Source organism: Staurois parvus, unplaced genomic scaffold (genome assembly GCF_062004578.1).
Source record: "Staurois parvus isolate SC_StPar_1 unplaced genomic scaffold, SC_StPar_1.0 ptg000449l, whole genome shotgun sequence".
In the NCBI taxonomy this organism is placed as follows: Eukaryota; Metazoa; Chordata; class Amphibia; order Anura; family Ranidae; genus Staurois; species Staurois parvus.
This window is the reverse complement of record NW_028318245.1, coordinates 1,402,021-1,416,914: the sequence shown is the minus strand read 5'-3', so window position 1 is coordinate 1,416,914 and position 14,894 is coordinate 1,402,021.

Genomic DNA, 14,894 nt, shown 5'->3' with positions numbered 1-14,894 from the left:
CAGACAACCCCCCCAATACTGGCCTTCAGACAACCCCCCAATACTGGCCTTCAGACAACCCCCCAATATTGGCTTTCAGACATCCCTCCAATACTGGACTTCAGGCAACCCTCCAATACTAGCCTTCAGGCAACCCCCCAACACTGGCCTTCAGACAACCCTCTAATACTGGCCTTCGGACAACCCCCCAATACTGGCCTTCGGACAACCCTCCAATACTGGCCTTCGGACAACCCACCAATACTGGACTTCGGACAACCCTCCAATACTGGCCTTCGGACAACCCCTCCAATACTGGCCTTCAGACAACCCCCCAATACTGACCTTCAGACAACCCCCCAATACTGGCCTCCAGACAACTCTCCAATACTGGACTTCAGACAACCCTCCAATACTGGACTTCAGACAACCCCCCCAATACTGGCTTTCAGACAACCCCCCCAATACAGGCCATCAGACAACCCCCCAATATTGGCTTTCAGACATCCCTCCAATACTGTACTTCAGGCAACCCTCCAATACTAGCCTTCAGACAACCCCCCAACACTGGCCTTCAGACAACCCTCTAATACTGGCCTTCAGACAACCCCCCAATACTGGCCTTCAGACAACCCCCCAATACTGGACTTCATACTGTTGGGGATGCAACAGCATGTACTATATACAGTATTGTGTGTTAATATCACTTTACCAGTAGATGGCACTGTACACTAAGGTTACCAGTTGTGCATATCTGTAAAACGTGTTGGTTCTCTCTCTTCTCTCTCTCTTCATAACCAAGATGTCTGCCGTTACAGTTTGCTGAAATGTTTTGTATGTTTGAAACTTAAGCCACACAAGTAAACCAAGTTATGCCTCATCACAAGATACTAGTGTCTTCTCCAACACATAACCAACAAGTTATGGGCCCAGCTCCAGACACTGGAAAAAGGAAAACTACAAGCAAGTAAGTGCTGCATTTACAATCCTACCAAATCCTGTGTGTGTATCCAATTCACTGAAAGATGGCAAGTGCTTTAGATATGAAGTTTACAATAGCAAAGCTCAACAATACCAACTACCAGCTATGGAAGTTTAAGCTTGAAAGGCTGTTATCCAAAGATGACTTGTGGCAGGTACTAGATACACACAGACCCAATGACAACCCCGAAGAATGGGACAGAAAAAACAGGCAAGCAAAAGCAGTCATAAGCCTATTAGTGGAGGATGATCAACTCATTCATATAAGGGAAGAAAACACAGCTAAAAAGGTATGTGGACTGCATTACAAAAACTGCATGAACGTGCAAACCTAAACAGTAAACTATATCTGCTGCGCAAACTGTATAAGATGAGGCTGGAAAAAGGGCAGGAAATGGGTGAACATGTAAATGCTATGCTAGAAATTGTAGACCTGCTGGGTGCAATAGGTGAAGAAATGAAAGACAATCATGTAGTAGCACTACTGCTATGCAGTCTTCCAGAATCATACAGTGCCCTTATAAAAAATTAATTGATGAATACAGCAGAAGAAAGGAAAATTTTCATAGTGAAGAGAATGAGAGACCAGAGGCAGCTCTGAAGGTGCATGAAGGCATAAGACAAAGCAAAGAAACCAGGGTATGTTTTCGCTGCAAAAAGGCCGGTCACCTGAAAAAGAACTGTTCAATCTGGAAAGCTGAGCAGCAAAAGCGGGAGCTACCCACAAGAGAAAGAGCTAAAGCGGTCATGAAAGAAAATGAAAGTGCATCATGGAGTGGTATTTTTAAAGTGACTCAGAATAGTACCTCACACGGATAGTACATTGATTCAGGGGCAACAAGTCACATGACAAGCGACGAGACATTCTTCACAGAAATTGATTTTAGTGTAAAAGATAAAGTCTTCCTAGCAAATGGGAAAAGTATTACAGCGGAAGGTAAAGGTCAGGGATTTCTGAACTGCAAAACGCCATCAGGTGGCAAGCAGAGCATCCTTGTAAAGAATGTTCTATATGTTCCAAGCCTAGAAGGAAGCCTCCTATCAGTTAAAACCCTTGCAAGCAATGGACTCACTGTCCAGTTCAGAGGTAATGAATGCACAATTCAAAATGGAAAGCAAATTCTAGCAAGAGGAAGATTAAATGAACATCTGTACAAACTCATCACTGAAAGTGAGAAGGCTAATGCGGCAACTCATAACCCACATGACAAGTGCATCCACCTGTGGCATAGAAGATTGGGGCATCGAAACCCAGAAGCTATAAAGGACTTTGCAAAGAGAGGTCTATCAGAAGACATGAAAATATTGCCTTGCCACAAACTCAGCAAGTGCACGTGTTGCATCAAAGCAAAGGCCACCCGAACCTCTCTTCCACAGACCAGTCAGAGTAAAACCATTAAACCCATGGAACTGATACACAGTGATGTGTGCGGACCAATGAAAACCTTCACACCTGGCAGGAACAGATATTTACTGACTTTCATCGACGATTATTCCAGGTACACAATAACGTATCTAATGAAGCACAAAAGTGAGACATTAGAAAAACTTCAAGAGTTTGTAGCTATGACAAGCAACAAGTTTCAAAGGAAACCTGGAATAATACGCACTGACAATGGAGGGGAATATATGAATAAAGAGATGGAATCATACCTAAAGAAACAAGGTATTATACACCAAACAACCGTACCATACACTCCTGAGCAAAACGGCGTAGCGGAAAGAAAGAATCGCACTCTTGTAGAAATGACCAGATGTATGATTTCGGACGCTGGCTTACCTAACAAATACTGGGGAGAAGCAATAATGACTGCAACATACCTACAAAACAGGCTCCCATCAAAAGCTATTGAGAGTACACCATATGAAATGTGGAATGAAAAAGTGAACGAAATACTCAGAAAGGAAGGGTTCTCAAAAAGTAAAGCAGATCCATGTCTGTATTCAAAGAATCAAGAGAACAAATGGACATACATCCTAATATACTGGCTTCCGATTGCGCAACGGATCAAATTCAAAATCCTAACACTGACGTACAAAGCTGTCCACCATACTGCCCCGAACTACATCACTGACCTAATATCCAAGTACCGCCCAGCACGCACACTCCGCTCCTCACAAGACCTCCTTCTCTCTAGTTCCCTGGTCTCCTCCTCCCATGCCCGCCTCCAGGACTTCTCCAGGGTGTCACCCATCCTCTGGAACTCCCTGCCCCAACCAGATTATCACCTACTCTCCTCTCCTTTAGGCGCACCCTGAAAACCCATCTCTTCAGGGAAGCCTACCCCACCCCCTGCTAACTTGCCGACCTCCTCCACTCTTCCTACCACTCCATCCCCACAGCTATCTCCTCCTGTGCCACCATCCCCTCCCTCCTAGATTGTAAGCTCGAAAGAGCAGGGCCCTCGATCCCCTCATGTTTTGCATTGTATTGGTATTGTTCTGTCACATGTTCTGTTCCCCTTTGTAATGTACAGCGCTGAGCGAACTATTGGTGCTTTATAAATACTGTATAATAATAATAATATACGTTGATGACATCTTGAGGTGTTTTGAACAAGAAGGGACTATGACCAAATAGTTCACAAACTGAAACAAAATTTTGAAATTAAAGAGTTGGGGAACATTACTCACTACCTAGGAATTCAAATAGAGTGGGAAGAGGATGAAGCTGCGACTTCCAGCATCATCAAACCCAAAACTGATTGGATATGTGGACGCCGATTGGGCTGGAGACACCACTGACCGCAAATCTACAAGTGGTTACATCTTCCAGTATGGACAAGGAACCATAAGCTGGTCTAGTCGGAAACAAGTGACTGTTGCACTGTCTTCAACTGAAGCGGAATACATAGCAGCAGCACATGAATGTCAAGAAGCCATTTGGATTCGTCAACTTCTACTAGACATGGGACTGAATATGTCACAACTCACACCCATCTTTGAAGACAATCAGGGATGCATAAAGCTTACACACTCTGAGAAGATTAATCCAAGAACCAAGCACATTGATGTAAGATATCATCTGCTCAGAGACCTGCAAGAACAAGGGGTTATCAACATCCAGTACTGCCCATCAGAGGAGATGACTGCAGATGCACTCACCAAACCTTTGCCAAGGGAACGTCATTATTTTCTACAAAAGAGACTAAATGTCATATAATTATGCACAAGCCGTTGAGAAGGGGTGTTGGGGATGCAACAGCATGTACTATATACAGTATTGTGTGTTACTATCACTTGACCAGTAGATGGCACTGTACACTAAGGTTACCAGTTGTGCATATCTGTAAAACTTGTTGGTTCTCTCTCTTCTCTCTCTCTTCATAACCAAGATGTCTGCCGTTACAGTTTGCTGAAATGTTTTGTATGTTTGAAACTTAAGCCACACAAGTAAACCAAGTTCTGCCTCATCACAAGCTACTAGTGTCTTCTCTAACACATAACCAACACAGACAACCCCCCAATACTGGCCTTCAGACAACCCCCCAATACTGCCCTTCAGACAACCCTCCAATACTGGACTTCTGACAACCCTACAATACTGGACTTCAGACAACCCTCCAATACTGGCTTTCAGACAACCCCCCCAATCAGGGGCGGACTGACCATTTGGAAACTTGGGCACTGCCCAAGGGCCTGGGGTCAGTAGGGGGCCCCATGAGCTGCCCCTGGTACCTTTTTCATAGGCTTTTTTGAGTTTGGGCAAGGACACAGGGGCTCCATGATCCCCTATTGCCCGGGGGCCCCATGAGTTGTCAATCTGCCCCTGCCCCCAATACTGGCCTTCAGACAACCCCCCAACCTCAGAAATAAACTAATCAGTAGGAAACTTCCTTCTGATTATGAGGTCACAAATAATAGAAGCACACCCTGCAATAAGAAACGCTGCAAACTGTGCAACCAAATCAATCCATCAAAAAGTGTCAGACACTCAAAAGGGATCTTCAATATCTCCGGATCATACAGCTGCACCTCCAGTAATGTTGTGTACCTTCTCCAGTGCAGAAAGTGTAGCAAAGGATCTTATGTTGGCAAAACAGGACAGAAGTTGCAAACAAGGATGAATTTGCACAGACATACCATCAAGGAACATAAAGAAGATGACCTCTGCACACCTGTAGGACACCATTTCGCACAACCAGGACACACAATGGGAGACCTCAATATTTTAGTTCTTAAAGGAAATTTCAAATCCATCCAGGAAAGAAAAACGTTTGAACTCAGAATGATAATTCTATTTGACACAAGAGATAAACGGCCTGAATTTGGATATGGGATTCCTCACTCATTATCCAACAGTTTTATGACCCCCTCTGTGAGTGTTTTCCCCCCCCACCCCCCAGTCTTTTCTTTTGCTGTGTCTTATCTTTAGTCTAATCCTAGCCTTTTAACCATTGCTGTGTACATCTGTTTGTGTGTTTCTTTCTGTTTTTTATTTTTCCTCCCCCCTTTCAACATCTCTTCTAACATTTTGCTAAAATTTTGTGTAGTACTGCCTGGACCTTAAAGAAGGGGACACTCCCTGAAAGCTTGTCCTCAAAATTGTATGTTAGTGCAAATAAAAAAAGTATCAGGTCAGTACTCAATTGTTTCTACCCCCCCAAATGCAGATTTTTACATGTAGGAGAGGAATGTCTGAATTGTCCTGGGGGGGGGGTCTTTGAACTGCTCAGGAAGGATTTCCTGCCAATTGCTGCTGTCTGTGCCTTCTTATCTGTGACCAGGATGTGGGGAGGAGTAGTAGGACCTGAAAAGGTAAACAGAGAAAGCCAACAGGAACATTCAGGAGCTTTTATGATGCTAATTCTGTTGACCATTGAAGACAACACTGGAAGGAGAATGAGGGGCTGGTTGTTGGGGGGTGACTTGAAGACAACACAGGAAGGAGAATGAAGGGTTGGTTGTTGGGGGGTGACTTGAAGACAATACAGGAAGGAGAATGAAGGGTTGGTTGTTGGGGGGTGACTTTAAGACAACACAGGAAGGAGAATGAGGGGCTGGTTGTTGGGGGGTGACTTGAAGACAACACAGGAAGGAGAATGAGGGGCTGGTTGTTGGGGGGTGACTTGAAGACAACACAGGAAGGAGAATGAGGGGCTGGTTGTTGGGGGGCGACTTGAAGACAACACAGGAAGGAGAATGAGGGGCTGGTTGTTGGGGGGCGACTTGAAGACAACACAGGAAGGAGAATGAGGGGTTGGTTGTTGGGGAGCGACTTGAAGACAACACAGGAAGGAAAATGAGGGGCTGGTTGTTGGGGGGCGACTTGAAGACAACACAGGAAGGAGAATGAAGGGTTGGTTGTTGGGGGGCGACTTGAAGACAACACAGGAAGGAGAATGAGGGGCTGGTTGTTGGGGGACGACTTGAAGACAACACAGGAAGGAGAATGAGGGGTTTGTTGTTGGGGGGCGAAAAGACAACACAGGAAGGAGAATGAGGGGGTGGTTGTTGGGGGGCGACTTGAAGACAACACAGGAAGGAGAATGAGGGGCTGGTTGTTGGGGGGCGACTTGAAGACAACACAGGAAGGAGAATGAGGGGCTGGTTGTTTGGGGGGCGACTTTAAGACAACACAGGAAGGAGAATGAGGGGTTGGTTGTTGGGGGGCGCCTTGAAGACAATACAGGAAGGAGAATGAGGGGCTGGTTGTTGGGGGGTGACTTGAAGACAACAGAGGAAGGAGAATGAGGGGTTGGTTGTTGGGGGGGGGGTGACTTGAAGACAATATAGGAAGGAGAATGAGGGGTTGGTTGTTGGGGGGTGACTTGAAGACAATATAGGAAGGAGAATGAGGGGCTGGTTGTTGGGGGGTGACTTGAAGACAACATAGAAAGTAGAATGAAGGGTTGGTTGTTGGGGAAGACTTGAAGACAAAACAGGAAGGAGAATGAGGGGTTGGTTGTTGGGGGGTGACTTGAAGACAACAACGGAAGGAGAATGAGGGTTCTGGTTGTTGGGGGGTGACTTGAAGACAATACAGGAAGGAGAATGAGGGGCTGGTTGTTGGGGGGTGACTTGAAGACAACACAGGAAGGAGAATGAGGGGTTGGTTGTTGGGGGGTGAATTGAAGACAACAGAGCAAGGAGAATGAGGGGTTGGTTGTTGGGGGGGGGGGGGGTGACTTGAAGTCAATATAGGAAGGAGAATGAGGGGTTGGTTGTTGGGGGGTGACTTGAAGACAACACAGGAAGGAGAATGAGGGGTTGGTTGTTGGGGGGCGACTTGAAGACAATACAGGAAGGAGAATGAAAGGCTGGTTGTTGGGGGGTGACTTGAAGACAATACAGGAAGGAGAATGAGGGGCTGGTTGTTGGGGGGTGACTTGAAGACAATATAGGAAGGAGAATAAGGGGTTGGTTGTTGGGGGGGTGACTTGAAGCCAATACAGAAAGGAGAATGAAGGATTGGTTGTTGGGGGGTGACTTGAAGACAATACAGGAAGGAGAATGAGGGGTTGGTTGTTGGGGGGTGACTTGAAGACAACACAGGAAGGAAAATGAGGGGCTGGTTGTTGGGGGGCGACTTGAAGACAAAACAGGAAGGAGAATGAAGGGCTGGTTGTTGGGGGGTGACTTGGAGACAACACAGGAAGGAGAATGAGGGGTTGGTTGTTGGGGGTGACTTGAAGACAATACAGGAAGGAGAATGAGGGGTTGGTTGTTGGGGGGTGACTTGAAGACAATACAGGAAGGAGAATGAGGGGCTGGTTGTTGGGGGGTGACTTGAAGACAATACAGGAAGGAGAATGAGGGGCTGGTTGTTGGGGGGGTGACTTGAAGACAACATAGGAAGGAGAATGAAGGATTGGTTGTTGGGGGGTGACTTGAAGACAATACAGGAAGGAGAATGAGGGGTTGGTTGTTGGGGGGTGACTTGAAGACAACACAGGAAGGAAAGTGAGGGGCTGGTTGTTGGGGGGCGACTTGAAGACAAAACAGGAAGGAGAATGAGGGGTTGGTTGTTGGGGGGTGACTTGAACACAACAAAGGAAGGAGAATGAGGGACTGGTTGTTGGGGGGCGACTTGAAGACAATACAGGAAGGAGAATGAGGGGTTGGTTGTTGGGGGGTGACTTGAAGACAATATATGAAGGAGAATGAGGGGTTGGTTGTTGGGGGGGTGACTTGAAGCCAATACAGAAAGGAGAATGAGGGGTTGGTTGTTGGGGGGTGACTTGAAGACAATACAGGAAGGAGAATGAGGGGCTGGTTGTTGGGGGGTGACTTGAAGACAACAACGGAAGGAGAATGAGGGGCTGGTTGTTGGGGGGTGACTTGAAGACAACACAGGAAGGAGAATGAGGGGTTGGTTGTTGGGGGGTGACTTGAAGACAACACAGGAAGGAGAATGAGGGGCTGGTTGTTGGGGGGTGACTTGGAGACAACACAGGAAGGAGAATGAGGGGTTGGTTGTTGGGGGTGACTTGAAGACAATACAGGAAGGAGAATGAGGGGTTGGTTTTTGGGGGGTGACTTGAAGACAATACAGGAAGGAGAATGAGGGGCTGGTTGTTGGGGGGTGACTTGAAGACAACATAGGAAGGAGAATGAAGGATTGGTTGTTGGGGGGTGACTTGAAGACAATACAGGAAGGAGAATGAGGGGTTGGTTGTTGGGGGGTGACTTGAAGACAACACAGGAAGGAAAATGAGGGGCTGGTTGTTGGGGGGTGACTTGAAGACAAAACAGGAAGGAGAATGAGGGGTTGGTTGTTGGGGGGTGACTTGAACACAACAAAGGAAGGAGAATGAGGGGCTGGTTGTTGGGGGACAACTTGAAGACAATACAGGAAGGAGAATGAGGGGCTGGTTGTTGGGGGGTGACTTGAAGACAATATAGGAAGTAGAATGAGGGGTTGGTTGTTGGGGGGTGACTTGAAGACAATACAGGAAGGAGAATGAGGGGCTGGTTGTTGGGGGGTGACTTGAAGACAACAACGGAAGGAGAATGAGGGGCTGGTTGTTGGGGGGTGACTTGAAGACAACACAGGAAGGAGAATGAGGGGTTGGTTGTTGGGGGGTGACTTGGAGACAACACAGGAAGGAGAATGAGGGGTTGGTTGTTGGGGGGTGACTTGAAGACAATACAAGAAGGAGAATGAGGGGCTGGTTGTTGGGGGGTGACTTGAAGACAATACAGGAAGGAGAATGAGGGGCTGGTTGTTGGGGGGTGACTTGAAGACAACATAGGAAGGAGAATGAAGGATTGGTTTTTGGGGGGTGACTTGAAGACAATACAGGAAGGAGAATGAGGGGTTGGTTGTTGGGGGGTGACTTGAAGACAACACAGGAAGGAAAATGAGGGGCTGGTTGTTGGGGGGCGACTTGAAGACAAAACAGGAAGGAGAATGAGGGGTTGGTTGTTGGGGGGTGACTTGAACACAACAAAGGAAGGAGAATGAGGGGCTGGTTGTTGGGGGGCGACTTGAAGACAATACAGGAAGGAGAATGAGGGGCTGGTTGTTGGTGGGTGACTTGAAGACAATACAGGAAGGAGAATGAGAGGCTGGTTGTTGGGCGGGTGACTTGAAGACAACACAGGAAGGAGAATGAGGGGATGGTTGTTGGGGGGTGACTTGAAGACAACACAGGAAGGAGAATGAGGGGCTGGTTGTAGGGGGGTGACTTGAAGACAACACAGGAAGGAGAATGAGGGGTTGGTTGTTGGGGGGTGACTTGAAGACAACACAGGAAGGAAAATGAGGGGCTGGATGTTGAGGGGGTGACTTGAAGACAATACAGGAAGGAGAATGAGGGAGAATGAGGGGCTGGTTGTTGGGGGGCGACTTGAAGACAATACAGGAAGGAGAATGAGGGGTTGGTTGTTGGGGGGTGACTTGAAGACAATATATGAAGGAGAATGAGGGGTTGGTTGTTGGGGGGGTGACTTGAAGCCAATACAGAAAGGAGAATGAGGGGTTGGTTGTTGGGGGGTGACTTGAAGACAATACAGGAAGGAGAATGAGGGGCTGGTTGTTGGGGGGTGACTTGAAGACAACAACGGAAGGAGAATGAGGGGCTGGTTGTTGGGGGGTGACTTGAAGACAACACAGGAAGGAGAATGAGGGGTTGGTTGTTGGGGGGTGACTTGAAGACAACACAGGAAGGAGAATGAGGGGCTGGTTGTTGGGGGGTGACTTGGAGACAACACAGGAAGGAGAATGAGGGGTTGGTTGTTGGGGGTGACTTGAAGACAATACAGGAAGGAGAATGAGGGGTTGGTTTTTGGGGGGTGACTTGAAGACAATACAGGAAGGAGAATGAGGGGCTGGTTGTTGGGGGGTGACTTGAAGACAACACAGGAAGGAGAATGAGGGGTTGGTTGTTGGGGGGTGACTTGAAGACAATACAGGAAGGAGAATGAGGGGTTGGTTGTTGGGGGGTGACTTGAAGACAACACAGGAAGGAAAATGAGGGGCTGGTTGTTGGGGGGTGACTTGAAGACAAAACAGGAAGGAGAATGAGGGGTTGGTTGTTGGGGGGTGACTTGAACACAACAAAGGAAGGAGAATGAGGGGCTGGTTGTTGGGGGGCAACTTGAAGACAATACAGGAAGAAGAATGAGGGGCTGGTTGTTGGGGGGTGACTTGAAGACAATATAGGAAGTAGAATGAGGGGTTGGTTGTTGGGGGGTGACTTGAAGTCAATACAGAAAGGAGAATGAGGGGTTGGTTGTTGGGGGGTGACTTGAAGACAATACAGGAAGGAGAATGAGGGGCTGGTTGTTGGGGGGTGACTTGAAGACAACAACGGAAGGAGAATGAGGGGCTGGTTGTTGGGGGGTGACTTGAAGACAACACAGGAAGGAGAATGAGGGGTTGGTTGTTGGGGGGTGACTTGGAGACAACACAGGAAGGAGAATGAGGGGTTGGTTGTTGGGGGGTGACTTGAAGACAATACAAGAAGGAGAATGAGGGGCTGGTTGTTGGGGGGTGACTTGAAGACAATACAGGAAGGAGAATGAGGGGCTGGTTGTTGGGGGGTGACTTGAAGACAACATAGGAAGGAGAATGAAGGATTGGTTTTTGGGGGGTGACTTGAAGACAATACAGGAAGGAGAATGAGGGGTTGGTTGTTGGGGGGTGACTTGAAGACAACACAGGAAGGAAAATGAGGGGCTGGTTGTTGGGGGGCGACTTGAAGACAAAACAGGAAGGAGAATGAGGGGTTGGTTGTTGGGGGGTGACTTGAACACAACAAAGGAAGGAGAATGAGGGGCTGGTTGTTGGGGGGCGACTTGAAGACAATACAGGAAGGAGAATGAGGGGCTGGTTGTTGGTGGGTGACTTGAAGACAATACAGGAAGGAGAATGAGAGGCTGGTTGTTGGGCGGGTGACTTGAAGACAACACAGGAAGGAGAATGAGGGGATGGTTGTAGGGGGGTGACTTGAAGACAACACAGGAAGGAGAATGAGGGGTTGGTTGTTGGGGGGTGACTTGAAGACAACACAGGAAGGAAAATGAGGGGCTGGATGTTGAGGGGGTGACTTGAAGACAATACAGGAAGGAGAATGAGGGAGAATGAGGGGCTGGTTGTTTGGGGGTGACTTGAAGACAACACAGGAAGGTGAATGAGAGGCTGGTTGTTGGGAGGTGACTTGAAGACAACACAGGAAGAAAAATGAGGGGCTGGTTGTTTGGGGGGTGACTTGAAGACAATACAGGAAGGAGAATGAGGGGCTGGTTGTTGGGGGGGGGGGTGGCACTTGGCTAGCTCCTTACTCAGCAGGGGTTGCTATCAGATAGAAGATAAGGAATTCCCAATGACCAAGGGGATGGGGGAGGTAGGTTGAGTGACCAGGCCTGAGGGCAGAGGGGTCTCATCCACGGGCAACAATAGAAAATGGGTTCTGCAGAGTAGCAAGAGTAACGTGGAGGTGCGTCCCAAGACCCTTGTCCATAAAGTCTACGAAGGCCAATAGCTGGTGGGTCAAAAAGTCCAGGGTCAGCTGGGCAGGAACAAGCAACCTCTCATGATGTAGGCCTGATACTGAGTTGCCTACAAAGGCAGACCTGGGCTTCTCTAGACTTTGACGTTTCCCCACTTGTTGAGGCGTCTAGCAGCGAAGAGGCCCTGGCCACTACAATATAGACAGTGTCCTCCTAGTTTTCTAGGACAACTGGGTGTCTCCTATCTGCAATGCTCCATCTAGGTCCTGACCTGAGGGTCCGGGTGCTACTACTAGTAGAAGTTATGTGAGGATACCAAGATGCCATTTTCTTTGAATGTCTTGACCTCCTAATTCACTTAGAAACCCTACGGGGGAATCTTCTTTGTTTTCTGCAAACATTCCTTCCTGTCCCGTCCTACATCCCGTCAATACTGCCTTCTTGCCGGAGCCAAAAATTAAATATTGAATGAATATTGTGAATCATTTGGTCTGAGTATGAATTTGAGGGAGGTCCCCATGCTTTATTTTTCTTTATTTTGGCATGGGGTTCCTATTCAAAATCCATACCTGACCCGAAGGGTTTGGTATAATACCTGAGGGGACTCCACGTTGTTGCTCATAGCAGAAGAGATCATGCAGCTGATGTAAGGCATATTGACTTGGCCGGCTGGAAGCGGTTCTGTTCCTCCATGTGCCTCTTGCCGTTGGCAGGGAAAAGGTTATAAAATTCATAAAAAAGTTTAGTAATTATCTAATTATAATGAATTAATAGTATATAAATAATTAATATATATATTATAAATTCAGAAATAAATAAAATAAATTAATAAACGTAATTAATTAATATTATAAATTAATATAATTAATAAATAATTAATAATGTTAATAATTTTTTTTTCCGTATTATTATTATAGAGGATTTATATAGCGCCAACAGTTTGCTCAGCGCTTTACAATATACAGGGAGACAATACAGATCAATACAAGAGGGATAGGAGGGCCCTGTTCCTTGGAGCTTACAATCTAAGAGGGAGGGGCTGGTGGTACAAAAGGTAATAACTGTGGGGGATGGACTGGTAGGAGCAATAGAAGATTCCATTTTTAGCTGAAGGCAGGATAGGCTTCCCGAGAGAGAGAGGTTCTCAGAGATTGCCTAAAAGTGAGCAGAGAAGGCGATAGATTGGGGTAGAGAGTTCCAGAGGATGGGGGAGGCTCTAGAGAAGTCCTGGAGATGGGCATGGGAGGAGACAAGGAAGCTAGAGAGCAGGAGGTCGTGGGAGGAGTGGAGAGGACGGTTTGGGTGATATTTGGAGACAAGATTGGTGATGTATTTGGGGTAGAGTTATAAATGGCTTTAAATGGCCCCCTCCACTCAGCCGCCGACCGCCTACACGACAGCATCCTCCCACTATCATGTCCTGACAAAGCCACCACCTTGTACAACGACTCACTGTCAGCTGCCCTAGACTCTCTAGCACCCCTAACCACACGCATCGTTAAACCTAGGCCGCTTCAACCATGGCAGAATGACAGCACTAAACGCCTCAAACGTCGCAGTCGCGCACTGGAGAGACTGTGGCGCAAAACCAGGTCCCCTCACGCATTCTCCCTCTACAAATCTGCCTTCCTCACTTACACCTCCTCCCTCCACGCCGCCAAGCAGGCCTACTTTGTTAACCTAATCAACACCCTCTCCTCCTGCCCTCACCGACTCTTCTCCACCTTCAACTCCCTCCTCTCTCCCCCCCCCTCCTCCACTTAGTACCTCACTCACCGCCCACGAGATTGCCACCCATTTCTGTAACAAGATTGACGCTATCCGTAAGGACATTGTCAACTCGCAATCTACCTCCCCACCTAGCCTCCCCACCCCCGTCACCCCTTCTTCTCCCCCCTCCTCTGCCCTCACAACCGCACTGCCCTCCACCTCTCCCCAGGCCCTGCCCACCGTAACCCCCCCTGCACTGCACTCCCTCAGCCCTGCCACTACTGAGGAAGTCGTTAAGGTCCTCTCAGAAGCCTGCCTCACTACCTGCCCCCTGGACCCTATCCCCTCTCAACTCCTCCGGTCACCCCCCTCTTGCCTCATCCGCTCCCTCACCCACATCTTCAATCTCTCCCTCTCTACTGGCGCATTCCCCTCCCCCCTAAGCACGCACATATCACCCCCATCCTCAAAAAGCCCTCCCTGGATCCCGCAGACCCCAACAACCTTAGACCCATCTCCCTGCTGCCACTCACCTCCAAGCTCCTTGAGCGCATAGTCTACGATCGCCTAAGCGCCCACCTTATTGACAATAACCTCCTTGACCCATTACAGTCCGGCTTCCGTCCCCTACACTCCACCGAAACTGCCCTCCTCAAAATCACTAACGACCTACTAAACGCCAAAGCCAAGGGCGACTACTCTGTCCTCCTTCTCCTGGATCTCTCTGCGGCCTTTGACACAGTCGACCACCCCCTCCTCCTTAATAAACTACTCTCCCTTGGCATCAGAGATACCGCTCTCTCCTGGTTCTCATCCTACCTATCCCGACGCTCCTTCAGCGTCACCTACAATGGCGCCACCTCCCCCTCCCTCCCCCTCTCTGTTGGGGTCCCTCAAGGCTATGTCCTTGGACCCCTTCTCTTCTCCATCTACACCTCCTCCCTGGGCACACTCATACACTCCCATGGCTTCAATTATCACGCTGACGTGGTATGCTGACAACACCCAAATTTACCTCTCCACCCCTCTCCTCACCCCCACTATCTCCGCCCGCATCACTCACCTCCTAAACGACATCTCAGACTGGATGTCGTTCCATTTCCTCAAGCTTAACCTCTCCAAAACCGAACTCCTCGTCTTTCCCCCTGCCCACACCCCCCCCCCCCATCCTATCCATCACCACCACCAACACCACTATCATTCCCGCCCCGCAAGCCAAAGTCCTTGGGGTCATTCTTGACTCGAACCTCTCCTTCCTGCCTCATGTCAAATCACTTGCAAACACCTGCAGGCTCCACCTCCGCAATATTGCCAAGATACGCTCCTTC